Raw genomic sequence first — 7,471 nt, 5'->3', positions numbered from 1 at the left:
TTTAAACGGAGAGGACAGCGGGGTGTGAGGTTGTGCCACCCACAGCTTGGGTGGAGAGATTCCCAGAGTCCCATGGGCTCCATGGCTCCCACCCATGAGGGTGGCCATTTCTTGTCCCACTCCGTGGTGCTACTGTATCCCTGTGACACATCTCCCTGGTTTCCTCATCGTGGCTGGATGTTTCTTCCCAGGCTGCCAAACTGCAAGTCCAGGCTCGACTTGGGCGTTTGTCCTAATGTTCGCACCTGATCTGTTATCAGTTTGATTTCTGGTCCATTTCTAGTTACTCAGATATGTGCATCTTTAATGATTCTCATTCATTTGTGTCACAGCCTACCACTTTGGCTGTAATAATATTAATTTATTCTCTTCCTCCCCACCCAAAGCAGACTCACCCCCTCTCCAACAGAGACACCCCAAAGCTCTCAGGGCAGCTCAGGGTTCTGAAACAAGAGTCCCAGTTCACAGGATAGCAGCCTTTCTGACCGGTATCACTGCTGCATTCTACTGGTGATAAATGAGCAGAAGCCCACCCTGACTCAAGCGGAGGGGCACAGGACCCCCTGTCCCCTCTATGGTCAATGTGGCAAGGTCACATCATAGAAGAGCCCGAGGAACGGGAGGTATTACTGTAGCCATCTTTGGAACCTACTGTTGGCCACGTTTCTCAAACCCTTCTTGATGAAGTCTAGAGTCTCAAGGCCATCCCCGACCAGCATCCCTTGGATTCAAATGACACATTCTCAAGTTTGATGTGTCAGCCACATACACATCAGAGGACTTTTTGCCTGTCCAATATATCAGTGTTCTGTCTAGCTGAGTTATTTTTCTTACCTTGCAGGGCCACAATGTTTATAAGTAATAAAATGACATCTGATTAGAGCTTGCCCATCTCCTCTCTTGTCTGGCTTTATAGTCAGACGTTTCTCATGCACGTTGTTGGTATTGCTGGGAAAATTTTTTTCTGAGTTAATTGTCTATATCTAATTTTTTTTTTATTATGTTGAATATCAAACATGCACATGGGTAGACCGAACATGGTATAATGAAAACTTCCTGTACCTCTCACCCAACACAATACTTGCCAAACCACAGCCAAGTTGGCCTCATCTGTAAGGCCACCCACCTTCCACTTCCCATATTTGTTTTTGTTTATTATTTATATACCACAAAACCCAAACATGTAAGTGCATAATTCAGTGGTTTTTACTATATTTACAAAGTTTCGTAATCACCACTATCTAATTCCAAACATTTTGTCGCCCCCCAAACAACCTCATGCCCATTGTCAGACACTCTCCATTGTCCCCTCCCTCCAGCCCCTGACAACCACTAATTCCTGTCTCCATGGATTTGTCTTTTCTGGACATTTCATATGGAATCAGACAATACGTGGCCTTTGTGTCTGGCTTCTTTCACTGAGTGTCGTGTTTTCAAGGTTCATCCATGTCGTACCATGTGTGAGCTCTTCATTCCTTTCTATGGCCAAATACTCTCCCGTTGTATGGATATATACCACGCTTGGTTTATCCACCATCGATGGATGGATAATTGGAATATTTCCACATTTCGATAATGAATAATTAAACTATTGTGAGCAATGCTTTATGAACATGAATGTATAAGTTTTTGTGTGGTATGTGTCACCATTTCCCTTTAGTACACAGAAGAGTGGGATTGTTGGGTCGTATGGAAACTCTGTGTTTAATCTAAACCACCAGAGTGTTTCCGGAGCAGCGGCACCACCTTAAGGACCCCAAAAGAGACTATGAGCGTTCTCTCTTCTCCACATCCTTACCTACACTTTTTATCGTCTTTCTTTTTTATTATAGTCATCTTAGTGGACTGGTTATAAAATGATTCTTTTAAAAGATGTTAATTTTGATCGATTAAGTATGTGTAATGTTTTTAAAAACTTTGGCATATTAAAATAACTGAGTAGACTTGTGACTCCAATTCAAAGTATATAACTGAGTGATAATTTAGACTTGCAAATTTAATTTTAAAATATTTTGATTACATTAAAAATAGTACTGAACATTTTAAAGTACTTAAGACTCACAGTTTAAAACACTTGCAAACTTACAGCAAATATAGCCCTATGGGGGCACTTTGCCCACAGGGAGCCCCACAACCCCCCATCACTCTAATGAGGGTTTTCTATAAAAAGGACATTCACCTACACCCATCGGTATCAGGAAGTCAACATGGAGCCCCCAGTGCCACCTGATCTTTAGACCCCATTCAGGTTCTGCCTGCTGATCTCTAACTTCCCTTGAGGCAAAGGATTCAGTTTGGACCCAGCGTCACGTCTTCTTAGTTTTGGTCCCCTTCTGTTTGGAGTGGCTCTCGGTCTTCATTTGCCTTTCAAGCCCTGGACACTTTGGGAGGTTACAGGCTGATGTATTCCTGTTGTTAGATTCAGGTTATATACATTTGGCAGAAGAACCTCAGAAGTGACTCTGTGTGCATCCTATCAAGCTGCCCATGTGCCCTCTATGTGTCTCACTGCTGATGATGTTGACTCGGATCATGTGATTGGTGGTACTTGCCAGGCTTCTCCACCATAAAGGTCCCCTCTATGCTTTGTCATTAGTAAGCGTTTTGCGGGGAAGTGCTTGGAAATATGCAAATATCCTGTTATCATTAAACTTTTATCATTTCTATTTTTTAATTATCCACATCTGCTATACACTGAATGTTTGTGTCCCCACAATTTATTACGTTGAAACCTAATCCCAATGGGATGGTATTAGAAGGTGGGGTGTTGGGAAGAGATGAGGTCATAAAGCAGAGCCCTCCTGCTTCCTACGTGGGATCGGCACCCATATAAAGGGGCCCAGAGAGCGGCTTTGCCCCTTCAGCCACCTGAAGACACAACAAGAAGGCTGTCCATGAACTTGGAATCAGGTTCACAACAGACACCTAATACACCAGCGCCTGGATCCGGACTCCCCAGCCTCCAGAGCCTTGACAAATTTCTGTTGCTTATAAGCTGCCCAATTGATGGCTTTTTCATTAGAACAGCCCTAACAGAGTAAGACAACATCATTTTAGGCTAATAGCTTCTGTTTTATTCACAGAGTTGTCATGAGTGACAATCAATTCCCAGATTCAGCCTGTGAGAGTCCTTCGGGTGAGCTAATGTACCATGCAACATGCCCTAGCACTTGGGGACCAACTCCTTCTTCTGTGACACAGTAAGTTGTTCCTGGCACATCTTACACATTCCCTGTCCAAGCCTTGGAGCGGCCATTTCCGCAGGAATTCCTTGAGTGGAGAAAAGACTCTGTCACCCACTAGCCGCCAAGGTGTGGGCACAGGTGTGCTCACTGCTTTCAGGTGTCTGTCCCTGGGCCCTCTCAGGAGTCTGTCTGTACATTGTAGGGGAGGGAAAGCTTTATTTTACCTCCACTCTCCTAGGATATTTCAGCTGGGCCCGAGGACTAAGCTGATGTGTCAAACTGACAGGTTAACAGGAGAAATTCACACTCATTTACTGAAGTTTTATGTGTCACTGCAACCCTCACGAGGAACTGAAGTCAGAGAAATGCCCAAACCTACATGCTTTTCTATGAAGTTGAACAGTAGAGGTAATTGCGGAGAAATAACTAAATTAATATTCTGGGAAGCTAACGAAAGATAAGAATTATTCTGACGAGGCTTGAGGCTTGTTTGTGTACAATCCTCTAGGTCTCGGCGTGAGATACACGTTACCTCCCTTCTGGTCCTTCTGGGAAGGCATCTGTCACAGGAGAGTTTCCATCGCTTGATTTCATGGAGGAAAAGGGAGATAAGCATGCCCTTCTTACATCTGCTGTTTTGCAGGTGCCTTTAGCTCAAAATAATCCTCATGCCAAAGGTGCTTATTTTGGGGTGGGGTATTTTGCCGCTTCAACACACACGTATTTACGTTTGTATTTATTTCTCATAAAAGAGAAATTTGATTCTCATGAAATCAGACACAGGAGGGCATACACGGTATGATGATACCATTCATACGGTCCCTGACGCCATCGAGTTTATAGAGAAAGAAAGCAGAAGGGGGCCAGGGGCTGGGACAGGGGGATGAGAGTTAGCGCTTCGTGGGCGCAGAGACTGAGCTGGGGAAGGCGAAAAAGTTCCGAAGGTGGATGGTGTGATGGTCACACAACAATGGGGAAGCACTTAATCCCATAGTTTGCTTGAAAATGGTTAAAATGGTAAATATTATATTTTAACACAATGAAAATTTTAAAATTAGAGACACCTGCCCCCACCATCAAATGAAACCCCCGCTCAGGAAACCATTAGTGCACACGGGTTCCTCCATTTCCAATCCAGGGTCACAGGGTTCATGGACATTTTCCCTCTTCCATATCTGTAACTCCCGCCAGTGAGTGAGAGAGAATGGGCTCCCGTTGCCACACGCTGGCACCCACACCTCATTTCCTCAACAGCGGGTGGCTTCCGGGCCCAGCTGGGGTGATGCGCCTCTCCTCTCCGTGGGCTCCACCCCTGCAAGGGTGTTTCTCCCCTGCTGGGGGCTCAGCTCCCCCAATTCTACTGCACTTCTTACCCCGGAGTCCTGAGGGCCAGCCCTCGGCCGAGACCCTCCTCACCTGCTCCTCTGACTCCCCATGTTATGGCGCAAACAATTCTGAGACCCACGGAGCCAATTGAGATTAATTATGAGCCTTTATTAGCCGGCCGGCGACTGACTCTCTACCACGCAGGGCTAGAGGAGATCAGCCCCGAGCTTTCAGAGCAGGCAGCTGATAAAGCTCAAGACCATATCCTGGTGGTCCCCTGAACAAGCCAGCAGATTACGGAAGTGGAAGTTGGCTTTTAGCATATCTTTGCCCGGAACAACACCCTTAATTAACAAGTAAATGGATCACAGAAGCAGACATTGGCCATCTACATATTTTATACAATACACTTCCTAACCACACACAAGCAAGTAGGACAACTTCTGGTATCTAAAGATATTTCTTCCCTGTAGCTGACTTAGCTAGTTGGCTCACTTGAAAATTTTCCACTCTTAACACCCAGATGCATCCAGCTAGCAGAGAAGCGCTCCTTCAGCCCCCCAGACCCCTTGGCCTCTCCACCCCCAGGAGGCAGAGCCTGCTTCATGTATCAAGGTGGCAAAGGAATTAAAATGTTAATCAAGCCACATTCAGAGGCTGCAATGTGCTGATCAGCCCTACAGCCAGGTTGGGAGGTCACCTCTGAACACAGGGAGATGTCTGCTGGGACTAACAGCCCTTTCCCCACACCTGTGAAGGGGAAATGGAACCAAGAGTCATTCCCTGTGGCTAAAACCACTAGGAACCTATGGATTAAAGGCTGGGAACTGCCAGCGGGCCTTTCACACTATATATTCTTACTTTTTCATGCTATATACTTCCCATTCCTCACTGTATGTTCATATCAAAGGAAGTGGGTGACAGAGTCTTTTAAACAATAACTCACAGGAACTAAAGAATAACATATAAACTGAATTCCCTGAAAACAAAACAAAACAAAACAAAACTGAATTCCCTGAACACTCGGGGTCCCTCTCAGTGCCTTTACTCTGTCCCTCTCACTCTGCCTCTGAGAGGAGACCACAGTCTCCCTTTTCTAATAAACTTTCCTTTTGACTCTGACTTTGGTGTGTGTTTGAATCTCTTTCTCCGCCAAAGGACCCGCTTCGTCTCTCGGTGCCGGGCTTGGTCTCCCCGCCGCTCGGGGAAATTCGCCCTGTCCTGCATCGTGCTCACCCACGTAAGGACTATGGCACCTAACAGTCCAGCAGAGGAAGGAACGGAGGAGGAACGAGAGGGGGAGAGGGAGCAACAGCATGTTTGCAGGGCAGGCATGGAAATGCGCAAGAATTCCTTACGGCGTGGGGACTTCATTGGACCATGGAAACACTTCGAACTTAATCCAAAGCAAAATCTCATGTGCAGCCAAAAATACTGAAGAAACGTTAATGAACTAAGTTTATCAAGGAAACAGATATGACAGAAAAGGACTTACTATATTCATAAATAGAGCTGTAAGGTTGCCAATGGGCTTCCTGACCTAAGAAATAAGCCAGGTATTTGAATGCATCATTTTTTTTCATTTGAAAGTTTATTTACAACACCAAGGCAGCCCCTGGATTATCTTTGCTGTGTACAAAAAACAACCCAAAGTCACCAAGAAGCTAAACCTGGAACATCGAATTCTTCCACCCCCACTGAATGGAATTAGCTACTTTCTCTGCCAGTAGTTTCCTGGAGGAGGCCAAAGTCAGCAAACCCAGCCTGCTCGTCCCCTCTTACTTTCATGCGAATGAACTTCGTGGCTATGAACGCTGAGGAATGACGGTGCTGTCCTGGAGCAGATGGAAGCTGGAAGACAATGGATTGGGGTGGTGATTGCACAGGTCTACGAGTTGGACAAAACTCATCAATGTATCCTGTTAAAATCTGCAAGGTTCATGAACGTGAAGTGCAGCTTGAGAATAGTCATGGGAAATAAATACATGCAATATCTGGACATGAAAAACGATGCTCTTGAAAGTGTATTTCCAGGTTTGATATGATGATAACAACACAATTGAATGAGAATCATTAGATATGCGCGTACCTGAGTCAGGAAAAATGGACCAGAAATCAAACTGGCAACAGATCAGGTGCGAACATTTGGACAAACGCCCAAGTCGAGCCTGGACTTGCAGGTTGGCAGCCTGGGAAGAAACATCCAGCCACGATGAGGAAACCAGGGAGATGTGTCACAGGGATACAGTAGCACCACAAAATGGGACAAGAAATGGCCACCCTCATGGGTGGGAGCCATGGAGCCCATGGGACTCTGGGAATCTCTCCACCCAAGCTGTGGGTGGCACAACCTCACACCCCGCTGTCCTCTCCGTTTAAAATCCAACAACGTGTCCTTGGCACACAGACGGGCTCCACCCGGCCTTGGCCCCGGCCTGGCTGGGTGGTCCTGGCTGATGGCTGCCCATCTCTAAGCCTCAAGGCGCTTGGTCCCCCAACTGCACCACCACCTGAGCACCGTGTGTGTGTGTGTGTGTGTGTGTGTCTGTGGGTGGGGAGAGGTGGGTGAAGAGAGTCTGGGAGGCCTGCCGGGGGTGGGGGGGAGGGCATCGGACCAGGTGCAGAGTCTGCTCGTCTCCACCCAGAGTTTTCATTCCCAGGCAGTCTCTGCCCCAGGCCCCTGCCAGCTGTGGGGTGAGGCAGAGAAGGGGTGAGAGTGAGTGGTGGAAGTGGAGAGGCGGGCCTGGGCCGGAGGAGGGGTTTCTGCTCAGCTCCCCATCCCCTCTCCCTGCCTTGCAGAACCATCACCCAGCGCTGTCCCGCACCCCGCCCACCCTTCCTACCCTGGATTCCTCTGATTCCCGGGCTTTGGGAAATGGGCCTGGGCGGAGGGTCCCACCTTGTTCTCTTCCTTGGTCTGGGGGTTGGGTGGGTCCCCCACACTCCACCCCCTTGTCCTG

At 47.2% G+C, this 7,471-nt stretch overlaps 1 protein-coding gene across 1 annotated transcript in view; it reads right to left on the bottom strand.

Annotated features, from left to right (window-relative positions):
- LGALS4 (galectin 4) overlaps window positions 1-7,471 on the bottom strand; it is a 27,245-nt gene that overhangs the window by 876 nt on the left and 18,898 nt on the right. The window lies entirely within an intron of this gene.

The sequence above is a fragment of the Pteropus vampyrus genome, unplaced genomic scaffold, assembly GCF_000151845.1.
Source record: "Pteropus vampyrus isolate Shadow unplaced genomic scaffold, Pvam_2.0 Scaffold203, whole genome shotgun sequence".
Lineage (NCBI taxonomy): Eukaryota > Metazoa > Chordata > Mammalia > Chiroptera > Pteropodidae > Pteropus > Pteropus vampyrus.
Note: the sequence above shows the minus strand (reverse complement) of the source record. Positions and strands in the feature narration are given on the sequence as shown.